Below are 17,327 nucleotides of genomic sequence, written 5' to 3'. Positions count from 1 at the left end.
AATGTAAAAAAAATTTTTAGAAAAGCCCATTCTAGAATTTTATTATTTAAAACTGAAGCACCTGGAATTAAATTGCCACCAGAACCCATAATAACTCGTTGGGGAACATGGTTGGATGCCGCAATTTACTATTGCGAAAATTTTTAAACGATTGTTCGCATTATACATTTATTAGACGAAAATGATGCAGTTAGTATTCAAAAGGCAAAACTATGTATATCACAACCGAACTTACAATGTAACTTGGCTTTTATCAAATCCAATTTTGAAGTGTTAACTGTAGCTATAAAACAACTACAGACACAATATGTTCCATTAACAGATTCGCTAAAACTTATAGAGGATATTGAATCGAAATTATGTAATTTACACGGACCATATGGAATTGCGGTGTCAAAAAAACTTGATCAAGTATTAATAAAAAACAAGGGTTTAAATAGTTTAAAACAAATATGTAAAATTATCACCGGAGGAGAGTCTATGGATCTTCGTTCAATAGCAGAAGATCTAACATGTAATGATCTTTCATTTTTCGAGTATGCTCCCATTACTTCCGTCGACGTGGAACGTTCATTTTCGGCATATAAGTGTATTCCAGCCGAAAATAGAAGAGCCTTTCAGTTCGAAAATGTTCGAAAACATCTAATAGTTCAATGCAATCACAAAGGCACTAAGATTTAAATTACAAATTTTTTTATTTTTTTTATTTTTTTAAATATAAAAAATTAATATATTATATATACCTATTTATTAATACATATTATATCAAATAAATCTTTTTTGTTAATGATTTTTAATTTTTTTTTAATTTTTTAGTGCATATTTTTAAATTTTTTAGTGCATATTTTTAAGTTTATTGGGTCATATATAAGCGCATATTTTAGTGCTTTTTAGAGCTATAAGTCCCGAACCCTGGTTATAAGTTAAAATATTGACAAAATACGTAATATAATGACGAAAATTTGCAAATCATTTTGTGTTAGGAATTCATAAAAATTTTTTTACTTTTAAATCTAAGTTTTCAAAATGTAATACAAGATTCCTCATAAGTTTGTCTACCTTTATAAAAAAAATGTCTACAAGAAATTCACATTAAATTTTAAGTTCAAAATTTGACAAAATTTGTCTAAGTATCTCGAACATTATTATCAATCATCAGAATTAAAAAATTATAAATTATTCAGTTTTTATAACTGAGGATTGAAAATTTAAAACAAAGACCCTCATAAATAGTTCATACTGTAACCAAAGAATTTATAAAATTAATAAATTCAGTTTTTTTTTACAGATATTTTATATTCAATTGTAGACTAAATTACATATTAAAACCAATAATAACGATTTTGGTTAATTTGTTATATTTTATACACACAATGAAATTTTCAAATGTAATTTTTTTGGTCAATATATATTGTACTTATAATTATATTTTCATTATTATTATTCAGGTCATGAAGTGCAAAAAAAATGGGCTAATTTACGAACTTGTTTTCGTAGAGAATTAAACACCCAAAAAAACACAAAATCAGGACAAGCTGCAACCAAGAGGCGTAAATATGTGTATTTTGAAAAATTATTATTTTTACTTCCTTGTATGGAAAATCGGTGAACAGAAGGTAACCTGGAACCAAATGATTCTCATGAAGACGAAGACGACAACGATAATAACGACACTGGCCCTACCACTTCAACACCTATTCCTAATCGGAAAAAGAGGACTATAAATGTATCGAAGCCAGACGAGTTGGACGAAGCATTAATAAAAGCATTAAATCAGCCGGTTGATGAAGATACAAATTTTGCTTTATCTCTTGTCCCATCACTCCAGAAATTAAACGCAGAAGAAAAACTCGATGCTAAAATTGGTATTAACATTTTTAAACAAATAACACTAGCAAGGCGTTTTGAGACAAGTTCTCAATCAACAAGTAGCTACAATGTCTTACAGCGACCGTTGTCTTATCCTGTATATCATCCAGGGAGTAACATCATGCCACCACCACAACTATCTCAGCATTCAAATTATACGTCCAGTTTTACCACACCACACAGTTTGCCTACGTTTCAAGATATTCAAAATACTCCATCGTCAGAAAATTCTAATGATACAGTTTGTTCTCATTTTTCTAATTTTTCAGATGATACGGAAATATATGACTTATGAACATTGTAATAATATTATATATATATTATTTTATTTTTTTTCAATATACTTAGTTTTGCGGTTTTAACTTTAATAAAATAATAAAAGAGAATTAATAATTTTTGTGGTTTATCTTACCGTATCGTAACACTCAATCTTTCTTCCACAGGTATAGAGAGTCTTAACTGTGTATTCTCCTTCGCTATTGCTGGTCCAATTAATTTGACGAGTTCATTGAAGCTTGTTATGCTCATACGATAGTAGCCAAAAAACTTTTCTGGGAAATTCAATAATTTGGAATGCAATGTATGAAATTTTCCATGCAATAATCTACTACTATAGATTGGATGCACCCAATATTCTCTGTTTCTCTTCTTCATTCTCTTCATAATCCGTCTTCCTTGTATTAACGCAATAATAACATTTCTTGACAACATTTTTAAACGAAAGGTATACTAAAAATCGACTACTATCGTCAGCAGAATTCAGTACAACTAGAAAAATCTTTCCAGAGCAGTCGGCCGACTAGCCAAGCTAGTTTGCGTACTCACCACCAACCAAACTGTTTAGTTGGCCCAGTATGCGCGATAGTAGCCCAACCCGACTAAACTATCGGCCGATATAAAGTCTGTAGTCTGCGATGTCTCTTAGGGTCTGGTCACACTATAGCGGTTTGGCCGCGCGGTTGAAACCGCGTTAGATTTTGCCGCGTGGTTTAAACAAACTACACTAGCGCGGCAAAACCGCTGAAGTTTGTGTTCATTTGGGAATTAGATACCACAAAAATCAGTTGTGTTTTCTAAATATTCATAATTTTAATACTTAATTAAGTTTTTATTATAATATTATATATAGGTACTATACTTAAAAAGTATTACTTATACCATATTGTTAAAGTCATTCGAATTAAAGTAATAAGTTTTAAATTATAAATATTTATTCATTAAAAACTTCAAAAAAACATGGATTATGATCATTATATGCAAGTTATGAAAGTCATACAAGTTGCCAACTATTTTGGCTACTTAAACCCTCCGAAAAGAGATAGACGGTACTGGATTCATCCATTAAATAAAACCCGAGAAGAAACTGGAAGATTTTTGAATTTTTATGAAAAAATTAGATTAAATTCTGATAAATTTTTTACATTTTACCGTATGTCGATTGCTTCATTTGATGAGCTTATGATGAAAATTTGACCTTACATCACGAAACAGGAAACGACATTTCGAAGTCCAATATGTGCTGAGGAAATGCTTACTCTGACAATCAGGTAAAATTTGTTTAGACAAATTAGCAATAAATAATAAATAATAAAATATATTTGTTTTATCAAACCATGATAAATCTTTAATTTAAGCCGAATTCAATACATTTTCTTAGTATAATAATTAAATTAAATAACAACTTATTATTAAAATAACAAATATTAAAGAAATATGAAAGTACTTATTTCAAACAAACCCTTTAAAAATAATAAAATAAAATATAGTTATAATCAGATTAAATTAAATGCGATCCTCTTCATTATTTGAAGTAACAGGATTATTAAGAGCAGCTGGAAAAGTAGATGGGTATGAATAAGGTGAGAAGCTTGTTTGGAAATGTGGAAGAAATGCATTTGAAGGATGATGAATTTGATTATTAGTCAATTTTTGTTGGTTAGAATAGTCAGTATAACTTGGGTAGATAATATTATTGGAAGGAGGAGCTGTAATAATTCGTTTTACTGCATTCATAAATTCAAGTTTTAAATCCAACTTTTGAGTATCAATCATTTTTTTAAGGTTTTGGTAAAAAAGATAATAAAAAAGCTTTATCGGCATCGAATTCTTCGGGGGGCTTAAGAGGGGGATTTTTCATAAATTCGACCAGAGTTTTTTGAAAGTCCACATTATTTTGATCTTTCTTTTTTTTTCTAATAGATATATCAGACGCCGGAACAGTCCCTTGTGACATGGAATTTTCTCCTTCCAAAATATCATTGTTTGATTCGTCAAAGACGCTAATATTTTCTGGGTTATCCATATTTCCGATTGTCCTGAATTATAAAAAAAATTAGAATATAAAATATATAGTAAAAACAACAAATAAAAATATTTTTTAAAATGTTATCGTGTATAGAAAATGCTAGTATAAAAAACCACTGACAATTTCACATATCTACAATCATTTGTTTTAGAGTTACACCAAAAACCAAAATCGATTTTGTAAAAAAAACCAATTTTTCGTAAAAATTCCTCGTTTTTCTATCTAAGAAGTGTATTTATAGTATTGGTGAAAAAAAATTAATACAAACATATAATTAAAACATAATGCGGTAGTGAAAGGGTTAGTTATTTTTTTTGTTTTTCTCGGCGCTTTTGAAAATTACTGAGAATTTTAAATTTTGACCATCCCAATGCACCAACTAGATTCACTTCCCCATCAAAGAAGATAATGTAGTTGAAAATCAAAGAATTATTTTAACTACTTATTGTGTACATAGACACAAATAAAAAAACATTTTTAAATTTAAAAAAATTAAAAAAAACACATAATTGTATAATCAATACATTTATTGCTCCTCTCAGAATCTAAAAATCTCAGAATTTTGTCTTTCTCATGTTACTTCTTTATTCTTTATTCCTTAATACATATATTATATAGATACGCTCACATACTTTGAATATATCTCAAAATCTAAAACACATTATTTAAACATTTATGTTTTAAAATATATTACTATATTGTTTCAAATATTTTGTCCAACCCTGCATATTATGAATAATAATATATGAAATCCGACCATCCCCCTTAATTTGTGTATACTACTGAATGTAGAACATATTAGATTATTAAATATACATACATATTTAAAATTTTATTCTTTTATTATATATTTTAAATTTTTACTCACTTTCGTTTTTTTACCACAGGTATCAGAAAAGATAGTACATCTCCATATGCATACGTTTTTGTTGATTTAGCTTAACATCCACTCTTTGTTTTCCTCGTCTCATTTATGGACCTTGTATAGTTATCTCTTATGTTTTTCCATTTTGTTTTTAAATCTTCAGCTGCAGTAAACAATAATTAAAAATTATTTAATTTAATATGTTATTAAAATGTGTTATACAAATAAATATAATATGTTTTATTTGTTTATTAAATATACATTTATAAAATATACAAGATTAAATTAGGACCTCCAGCAACAAAGCCAAATAAATATCATTAAAATAATTTTAAGTTCTGAGCGGAACAATTTGAATTTCCTGTGTTTTTTTTTAAATTTTTTTTTCTTTGTATTTAAGACTTGCAAAATATTTTGACTCATGTAGAGCTATTTAAAGGCATGTGAGATTTAAAATAATTTTTAAAAAAAATCTACAATAACTTTTTATAAACAAAATGTTGACAAAATTCATAGAAATCACGAATATGTGCACATTTTGAGTTAGAAATTCATAACATTTTTATTTTTAAATCTTTTATTTTAAAATTGAATACAAGATTCCTCATAAGTTTTTCTACATTTATCAAAAAAAAAAAATGTTTACCGAAAAGTCAAATTAAATTTTTACGTGCGTTTGAAGTTCAAATTTTTACGACTGCATATTTACTCAATTTCTCAAGTAGCGATTTTTTTATTTTGTTTTAATTTAAAAACGAATAACTGTAGATACTTAAAATTTACACCCATACTTGATGCAATTTTCAAAATATTTTGATTCGCTTTGAGCTGTTTAGAGGCATTTTAAATTTTAAATTTTAGATTCTAAGCGGAGCGATGAATGTATTGATTTAAAATGATGTGTGTATTTTTTTTTAAATTTTTAAATTTTTAAATTAGTTATTTTTTTTAGTTGGTTTTTCTACAATCGTCAATAAAATGTTATTTGTTGGGTAAAAATGCGTAAAAATTGTATACAAGGCTCCTGATATATTGTTACAATAGCAGTTGAAAAATATTAAAAATACATAGGCTAAATTTTTTTTAGAAGCATTTAAAGTTTGAATTTTGACAAAATTTATCAAATTTAAAATATAATTATTATTTTGTAGTTCAAATTTGTAAAATGTTCAACTTTTATATCTAAGGATTGAAAATTTAAAACAAGTTTCCACGTAAGTAATTCCTACTGTAACCAAAAATCTAAAAAAAAAATAAACACAATTTTTTTATAGTTATTAGAAGTTCAAGTTTGGACAAAATTAGATATTTAAACGAAGAAGAACGATTTTAGTTTTGTGTTATTATTTAAAAATATTATTCGTGGGTACTTGAAACTTTTAAAGTATATTTATTATATACAAATTATATTAATTCAATTAACCGGGTACCGTTTATTATATAAATATCCTTATTTTTTTAAATTTGTTCATATTATAAAACAGCTGCTGGATTACTTAAAATGTTGTTATAGATATTTATCAATTGGTACAAATTTCGTTGCACTACAGTTTGAATTTCTGTTGGGAAGGAGTACTATTAACACAATTATACGAGAGACCTGTCAAGCTTTAAGGACCATTTTGCAACCAGAAGAAATGCCTGAACCTAATAATAATCAGTGGTTAGATATAGCAAATAAATTTTATATCAAAACGAATTTTCCAAATTTAGTAGGGGCTGTAGATGGAAAGCACATTCGCTGTAGTAACCCAAAAAATAGTGGTTCCATGTTTTTAACTACAAAAAATATTTTTCTATTCTTCTAATGGCGGTTGTTGATTCGGAATATTGTTTTGTGTCTATCGATGTTGGGGCGTATGGTCGAGAAGGCGATTCTACATTCTTCAAAGATTCTCCGTTTGGAAAAAAACTTTATTCAGACCAATTAAATCTTCCAGCCCCTGCTTGTCTACCAAATACAATGACCCGCTAGACTTTACTAAACTATTGAAGTTATTACAATATCAGTTTAATTATTATACTTAAAATTACAGTATTAAAATTTTTTTTTTATATTGTATTAACGTATTGTAAAATAATGTATTTAATTATCTGTCATAAAGATATAAAATATTTTGTTATTAACTACCTAGGTACTGTTTAAATTTCATTTATTATAATATACGTTTTATTACACTAGTAATTAATACTTGATTTTTCAAAAATACAAGTAAGAATCCGTGTCTTCAATAATGTCTAACTAATTTTAAAAATGTAGAACTAGTATGTAGGTACTTACTTTTAATTCTTTTTTCATTCTCGTCGTAGTTTTCCCATTCTTCAAACAAATCACATGCTATATCATTCCATGCCCTCAATTCGGCATGCTTGTCAGCATAATCTTTGCAACTTATTTTCCACAGGCACTCGTGTTTGTCCACACTTACAATAAACATTTCTGTATCAAATACACTCATTTTTTTTTTATTTAAAAAAAAATTAAAAAAATTATTAAGTATTTCTACCGCACGTCTTTACCGCTCAAGTGTGGTACGTACCATTGAAAACAATACGTTTTAATCACAAGCGGTTAGAAATATTGGACGCGGCGAAACGGACAAACCGCGACATGTCGCGGTTTGGAGCGGCGACCAGCGGCGTAATCGGGGTAGTGTGACTCGTCCCATAAATAAATATGGGTTTTTATTAAGCGGCGAAACTTATTTTAAAAATCAACACTTGCTGTAAAAATGCAAAGCATTTCTTTTTTGTGATTTATTCAAAATAAAATAATTATCTACTTGACGACAATCTGGGCTTGTTACTCGAAATGGTTCCTAACCTCAACCTAGTATATTCCAACAAATTGCCGCAATAATATAGATACAAGCATTTGTTTTTGTACGATATCTAATGAAATTAGCAAGAAATAATATGATATTAATAGATAAAAAAAAAATGAAAATTTCTACTTACGAGGTTTTCGTCTATTATTTATATATTATAATCAATTAAGTAAGGCTAAAATGTAAAGTGTATTCAATAATTAAATTTATTAATTTTAAGCATAGTTCTAATATTTTATATCATATATGTAGTTTTAAATTATTACCATTTGTGTATTTATAAATTATAATTCAATAATTCAACTGTTTAATGTTAAATAAGTATATACCAATGTTTAAGTCTTTTAAATTTACCTAGCCCATGTCAGTATCAACAGTGAGTATAATGTCATGGTACACAATTTTCAGTATATTTACTTATATCTTAACACTACACAGAAGAAAACTAACGTTATTATTTTTACATTAAGTTTTAAAAATCATCTATCAATTAATATTATAAATATAATAATACAGGTACCCCTTGATAAAAAGAAGCAGACATTTTAAAAAATTGTATTTTTATTAGCTGAAAACCCAAAATGTATTAAGTAAAGTAAATTAAAAGTGAAAATTTTTATTTTTTATTTTGAAAAATTTATATGAGAAATTTTCAATTAATTGGTAAGTTGTTAAAATCTAAAATAGTAAAGTAATTACTTTTCATCCAAATTAATGAGTTAATTAAAAAAATTTTGACATTTCAAAAAACAATAAAAATAAACCACTTGACTCGGACAAATTCTTTTAGAATCAAGTTTTCAAAAACCAGATTTAAAAATTGGTTTTTTTCAAAAAAAGTTTAAATTTAATTTGAAATTGTTTAATTTTTTGTATTAAATATAAAAATAAAAAATGGTATATTGTTTTGTGATACATGTAGCGCAAACGTCAATAAATTTAAAAGAAAAAAAATTGAATTAATTGTAAAAAAAATTTTAAAGTATAATACTTACAAAAAGAATATGAAGTCGTCTGGTACAATGGTGCGTGTTGTAGATACGTAGTGATACTATTGTGTACCGATGTCAACGACAGTAGAATGGTAAATAAAGATCGATGAGTGGCGGCTAGCTTAGTGTTTTTTGCCAAACGATCATCCCCACTCCCCGTTTTAGTATTAATAGTATAAAAAGCCAGATATAATATGTAATGTACATATTCCATATTTTGTCAATTGTCAGGGATACCATTTCCAAAGAAAAAAAACTTTTAGGAGTCATAACTTATGACTAGAGAACGGATTAATTTGACCATCTTATAATTTTTAATGTTACTTTTATTTATTTTTTCAGTACTTATTTGATACATTTTTCCCAAAAAAATTACATTTATGCATAGGTACTTATATAAGATAATTTTGTTGAGATTATAAAGCATAGTCATAAATTGCATTCAACTATCATAATATTATTCTACATTTTTAATTATTGCCTAATATTATAGCATACAAATTAAATACACAACAATTTGCGCAAATAATTTTTTTTTTCGAAATTACCGTGCATGATTACTTATGTACGGGTATATAAAATAATTTGAGCTTTGTACAATTCTGAATTTTTAATAAATATGATTAGACCATTATATATGTTAAAATACTTATAATAATAAGTAGTAGCTTTCTATGCTTGCCGGCTTCGGTCTTAAAATTCGAAGTCTTACCATCGTCTTTTATATTGCCTATCATAAAAAAAAAAATACAAATACAAATATAAATTAAATATAATATGGTAATTATTTGATTTTTATTAGCCTGTATTATGTTTAATATCATCAATATCAACATTTTCTTTAATAATTTTAGCATGGAAATTTGTGGCAACAAGCTATTTTTCTTAAGAGGACGTTACACCCGAATGTGTTGTTTCCGTCTCACAAACGCGTAACTTACCAAATTTCAAGTTTTATGTTGTTAGCTTAAAAATTAGAGTGAATTGACCTATTATGAAACTTGATGGTAAGAACATTATCTGTGTTTTGCTGGAAGTTATTTTTACGATGATTCAGTTTTTAAGTGAATTATGAGCATTTTTAATTTACATTTATTATACACGCTATAACTCACTTAAAAACTGAATTATCTTTAGTTAGAGGGTGGCATTTTCAAAACACTGATAATATTATATTGTTAGGGGCGGCAACATTTGATTTTGCCTATAGTTCACTATTTTTGTTTGAGCCGGTCCTGGTCTACGACCACCACCATAGCCTTTTTATCATGTCTCGTCCCGAAAAACTTCAAATGATTCGTTTTTTGTACCGTATTTACAAGTAAGTAGTGTAGCCCAGTTTCAATCCCGTTACGTATGTCCATATCATTATACAGCAAAACCTCGATTATCCGAACTAATTGGGACCGCACCTAGTTCGGATACGCAAAAGTTCGGATATTGGAAATATAAAATAAAAAATGTTTATAATATTATGTATTAATTATTTATTATTTTTATAATTAAATATTTATTATTATTATAAATATTTTATTAGAATTGCATTACATATTACATTACCAGAAATACATTAAATTATTAGAAATACATTAGGTACATACATACATTATTAGAAATAAATAAATACATAATTAAATACATGACATTTATTATATTTTTTTGACATAATTATCAATACCTGCCGGATACAAGTTTTCATGTTCGGATAACAGAACGTTCGTATACGCTAATTATAGTTCGGATAATAGAGGGTTCGTATAACGGAGGTTCGGATAATCGAGGTTCTACTGTAATATTAATTATGAAAAAGAAAAAATAATTTTAAGAAACAATTATTATGGAACAATTTTTTAAATAAAACAGTTTTATTTGATTAGTAGCAAAAATGATAAAATATAACAGTTTTCCTATGATGAGAATCGATTGCTTTCGAACAATAATAAAATTGTTAGTAATGAGCATGAGACATGTCGTACTATACACAGTGCCACAGTGTAATTTAATTATTTTTTATATTAAGTCCAGCGTCCTGTCCCGCACACACGACTCGTCTACCCATTGCAATTGTATCCACGATTATTTTCGGCGGAGGGTGTTATACGCCGATAACATTGTTTCCATAGTACTGGGTAAAACGCATAATATTATATGTATACAGTGAAAAGGCCTAAACCAAATATATTTTTATTATTATTGTTTCATAACAATTATGAATTGGATTTATTTGAACGTCGCTTTAACATATTTTTACGGGAAACCTGCAAATGAAACATGCAAATGCATGCAACTACGATTCGTGGACAAAAAAACTCACCATCTCATATGTTATATTATAGATGGTTAGGTATTTTTTATTAAATATTATGATGTACTGCTAAATTAATAGTTATTTACTATATTTACTTAAATTTTTTGAGTTATTGACGGACGCCCCTCTCCCCTAAAAATTGTGTAATCGTATGATATTCTAATATATTATTATGTTTATAGAACTAAAATAACAAAATATTAGAATGTAATTAGGAATGTGTAAGAATTAATTTTTATTTAACATAAACTAAACGAGTTATATTTAAGTTAATTTCATAATAGTGTTAATAGTAGCACATAACTATAATTTATTACTTTACACTATTACCTATCCCTTAGTTATCATTCGATACTGTCACAGATCTGAGTGACGATGAAGACGCTAAACAGTGAAGAGCTAGAAAAAATAAAAAAATAGGTTATTTTAAGCAAGGCAGCTTATTGGAAAATATTAAACCCTATTAAAGCTATACATGAGAAAACAGAGACAGTACTTGATTTAACTACGATCAGTGATGAAAATAGTTAAATAACAGAAAATAATATGGTCACCCCAAGAGCTGTAAAAACCGTAGAAACATTTTCGACGCTTGGTAGTTACTGTTCACCTATTGATAAAACACAATTGAAAAATAATACTTACCCTAACAGACTAAAAAAATATGTCAATTTTTATAGAAAAATAGTCAGAAACAATGACACTAAAGACGAAAGAAATTATGTTTTAAGCAATTATAAACACGTAGAAAACATTGCAGGTTACAACTGAAATATTGTTTTCAGATTTTGATACACTATCTGATTATCGGTCGGAGAGACCTTATGATAATTGAAAAATGTGGCTAACTAATTTCATGATATCTATTATATTGGCTAGTTATTCTGTGAAATATAGCCAAATGTCAAACACTCAAATATTTAGAGCAGATTTGGTTGATTCTATAATTTAAAAACAAAAATATAAAGGTAATGTTTCTATAAAAGAAAATAGTTTTCTCATTCTACCTTGGATTGTAGGAGGTTCGCATTGGATAATAGCATTTGTAGATTTTTGTAAAAAAGAATGTTACATATTGGATCCAATGGGACATCAGATCGATGAAAAAAGGCGTTTCAAGAAGTTGATTAGGAGACTTAAACTGTACTGTTCGTATTGTGAAAATAAATGGTTTCCAAAATTGAATTTAAGTACCCGTAAATTACAATACGGTCCGCTACAAAAAGATTCGTACAACTGTGGAGTGTACGTACTATATTATGCCATTACATCGATGAACGGAGATTGTTTAAATTAGCTTTTCGAACCTATGGAACATAGTCAGTATCTCAAGACATATTTGTTGGAAAATTCTAATTTCATGAGAGACATCTGCTTATACTGTGGCCGGACTGGTATGAGTCATAGAATAATTTGTGGTAAAAAAGGTGTTGAATGGGTTGAATGCACAGACTGCAACGGTTGGATGGTGATTGACTGTATTCCTGATGAGGATAAATTAGACACAAAAGCACACTATGAACAGAGTGATTTTAAATGTCTTTTGTGCCAGGAAAAACATTAATTAAAAACTTAGAAAATAAAAGTGAAGACATGATCAATTATTACAAAACAATAACACTAATAATTATAGTCTTGAGTAGTTCAATACAAATATTAAGTGAGTACCTACCAATAGTAAGTATTTAAAAAGCTTATTAGTAATACCATACACCTAATTTAGCACTAGTTTAACTTGAATACTTTACAACACTAAGTTCCTCTTAGTCGGTGAGCAATAGTCAACAATAATAGGTATAGTGAATTCATAATTAATGCAAATAACCACATGTGTATAATGGACAGCAAAATATATTTAATTTTTTAATATATAGGTACCTAAAATGAAACAAAATAACATTAATAGTTAAGATAGGTACATACTATCATAGTAAATCACTTCTGAGAAGCGTTGTTTTCTATAGGCCTACTGGGGATCATTTCAACGCAGAAAAAGAATGAAACGAATCCATAGCATTACCTCTTGGGTGGATTTGGAAAATGCGCTTCTATAAAAAGTTATAATAGTTATCATTTGTTGATCTTTTAAATTCCAAAATCGTGTATTAAAATAAAATATTGGAGTGTAGGATATTACAGTATCTTTGATTTTCAGGTAAAAATTTAATAATATAATGGAAAATGTTCGTTTTTAATTACCCAGCCGTTTTGAACAGTGTATTCGACCGGGAAATAATACGTTTTGGTCTATACAGCCGACACCAATCGATTTATCGACGTTCTTTTCACAAGAATCGATATCTAAATCGATTTTGTCAATTTTGCAAAAGTACGTTTTCCATTCCTTAATTAAAAAAAAAACAAATTTAATTTTAAATTCTGAGCGGAGCTATGAATGTATTGATTTTACAATAATGTATGTATTTTAGATTCTGAGCGAAGCGATGAATGTATTGATTTTACAATGATGTGTGTTTATTTTTTAGTTTTTTTTTAAATTTTTAAATTTTTTTAAAATTTTTTTTTTTATTTTTGTGTCTGTCATCACTAGGGCTCGGATTTATATGTAAATACATATTTTCTCTGAGACATGATAAACTAATTTCGGCAAGTGATAAATTCGTTTCACAAGATTTTTGATAAAATGAGCTATATTTGATTTTACATATTTTTACATATTTTGCCATAAGTACATGTTTTTACATATTTCTCAATAATTCCATTTTTCCTACATATTTCGACAATTTTTTCATTTACGATTTATTATTTATTAATACAGACTTGCCCATGTTTCCAAAAGTACAAAATAGTAACAAAATAATACCAATTCTTAAACTTAATCTAATCTACTGTCGATATATGTTTCTATTTCTAAAAGCTCCTAGCCGTGTCGAAATATTTAAAAATATGTACCCAGATCTAAGCCTTCCTCCACAACCAATTGTAACTAGATGGGGCACTTGGTTAAATTCTGCTAATTATTATTGCCAAAACTTCCAAGAAATCAAAAATGTTGTTGCCGAACTCGATGCGACTACTTAAATGTATATTAAAAAGCAGAAATTCTTTTAGAAAATAATGATTTAAAAAATGGATTAATAAACATTTCTGTTAATTATTATTTTTTGGTTGATGTCATTACGAAATTAGAAACTCGAGACTTAATTTTAGTAGTAAGTTTAAGTGTAGTAGAGGAAGCGGTAAAAAGAATTGAAAAAGTTCAAGGACCAATTGGCGATATTGTAAACGCTAAAGTTAAAAATGTACTACAAAAAAATTCCGGTCTAGCAGAAATGAAAGCTATTAAAAGTATTCTGAATGGTATTTCGTCTGAAGCTTCATTGGATGTTGAACTTTCTCCTTCAGACATAGTCAACATTGCATGCAATATTGTCCTATAACATCAGTCGAAGTTGAGAGATCTTTCAGTCGATATAAATCAATTTTACGACATAAGTAACGATCTTTCGAATTCGAAAATTTAAAAATGCATGTCATTATTAATTGTAACCAAAATAATTAGATAGTTAGAAAAATATTTTTTTTTATTAGTTTACTACATTTCATTCTATTATTAATTATTATTATTATTTTTTTTTTTTTGATAATACATATTATACATTTTTTACCACATATTTATGTACATATTTTTGTTGTATAAATACATATCTTGGTTAAATAAATACATATAAATCCGAGCCCTAGTCATCAGCTTTTAGGACAGTAAAAGTGCTTGGATTTTCTTTAATAGTAACTTTTCTGATAGGAAAGTGAATCTAGTTGGTACTTTGGGGGGTCAAAAGTAAAAATTTTCTAGTAGTTTTCACAAGCGACGTGAAAAACAAAAGAAAAATTAAGGAAAAACGGGAATTTTTACGCAAAATGTGTTTTCGAGAAAATCGATTTTGGTTTTTGGTGTAACTCTAAAACAAATGATCGTAAGGACATGAAATTTTGACTGAATGTTTATATTAGCATTTTCTATACACCATAAAATAGTTTTCAATTTTTTTAGTTTTTTTTTTCTATAAATATCAATAAAATTTTATCTGTTGAGTAAAAAAATAGAAGAAAATTTCACTGAATGTTTATATTCTCATTTTTGATACACGATAACATTTTGAAAATATATTGACTCTTTATGAGCTGTTTACGGCCATTATCAATTTTCATTTTTTTTAGTTTGTTTTCTATAAATTTCAAAAAAATTGTATTTGTTGGGTAAAAAGCGTCAACATTTAATACAAGGCTCCTAATATTGTTCTAATAGCAGTTGAAAAATATTAAAAATACATATGCAGAATATTTTTTTATAAGCATTTAAAGTTTGAATTTTGACAAATTGTATCAAATTTAAAATTGAATAATTATTTAGTAATTAAAAATGTATAAAATGTTCAACTTTCATAGCTAAGGATTAAAAATTTAAAACAAGGTTCGACGTAAATAAGGAAATATATAAATTACTTAATTCACAATAATATCATCAAGTATACTTAGTAATATACTAATATTATAGACTGAAAGATCGTTTTCGCTCAGAATCGTTTTTCTTGTACAATGATATTATATCATTGAATTCGAATTTAACACCATCCACACTGACCCACTTGTAACCTACAGTACAGCAGAGCGACATCCACTTACCCACCTTTTTTAAGTATAAAATGGTCAGTGTGAAAGTTGGTCCATGCCCCCAGCTACTGCCAGCTGCCACCCTTGATTTGGGTTTAACCTAATATCTCAAATAATTGTACAATATTATTGTTTATCTCTCAATATAGAAACAATTTGTTTCAAATTTATTTTCATCAAATAATATATACTTAGTAATATCATAGGCTGAATGACCGTCTTCGCTCTAAATCGTTTTTCTTATACAATGAGATATTATATCATTGAATTCAAATTTAACATCATCCATTACAGTGACCCACTTGTAACCTACGTCATACTGTACAGCAGATAGACACCCACTTGCCCACCTTTTTAATTATAAAGTGTTCGTGTACCTATATTTTTCCTTTGTAAATCTTGAAGCATTATACCCAGTTTTAAATTTAAAAAAATTAAATGTATCAAATACAATGAATATTAAATCATGTTATTATTTGTATTTAAAATAAATATCTCTTATTATTGAAAAATTATTGAATAAGATCGGGCCGATCATAACAAATATTTACAATTAATACTCGGTACAATTAAAGTGCGAAAGTGTGCGGCGGCTCTTTATTTTTAAACTTTTTAAATTATTGAAAATTTGTTTTTTGTTGATTTATAAACATAGTATTAATAAATTATAATGATATATTTTAATATGCTTAAAATCTTTAAATATGCAAATTCAAACATATTTTTTTTTCTTGATTATAAGCCCGGCAACTATGGCCATTAGCTGTTTGTTTTTGTTTGTTGGGGAGGAATTGTAGGTTGGTATACACGTGTGTTTTTGGTTTGGCAGATTTTTTTAGTGGGCACTCGTAGAGATCCGCCATTCCCCCAGGCGGAGGATGGCGGCACTTCTCTCCGGACACCGTGACTTGCCCGAAGAAAAATGCCACCCACGACTGGGTTCGAACCGGCGTCGGTGTGCGTTGCAACGGGAGGCCGTAATTTTACAGAAAATAATTGACCGGAATGATAAACAATACGGAAAGTAAAATTACGGACCGTAATACTGCGGAACGTAAAATAACGGAATTAAGTTGTTCAAACCATAATGTCGCGGAACGTAAATTTACGGAACCTGACAAATGCGGAAAAAAATAATTTGGAACATATAATTACGGAACCAGAAAAATGCGGAATGTAATATCACGGATAGTTATTCCCTGGACTGTATTATCCAGGAACGTAACATCACGGACCGTAATTTTGCGGAAAGTAAAATTACGGAATTTATAATACCATAAACCAATGATTCTCAACATAGGTATTTCTAATTACAAAATGGTCGAATTAACTTCGGGTTTTTTTTACATCTCCTACAAATGATTTATTATTAACAAAATTATCGACAGTTGGGAACATATAATTTCATCTTAAATGGAAGGCACAAAGAGTGCCTCCTAACATGACTTTTTCATAAATTGAAAATACATTTTTTAGGTTAATTAACTACCTACCTAGCTATTTAGTTTAAGATCTGAAATATACC

Source organism: Metopolophium dirhodum, chromosome 1, assembly GCF_019925205.1.
Source record: "Metopolophium dirhodum isolate CAU chromosome 1, ASM1992520v1, whole genome shotgun sequence".
Lineage (NCBI taxonomy): Eukaryota > Metazoa > Arthropoda > Insecta > Hemiptera > Aphididae > Metopolophium > Metopolophium dirhodum.
Note: the sequence above shows the minus strand (reverse complement) of the source record.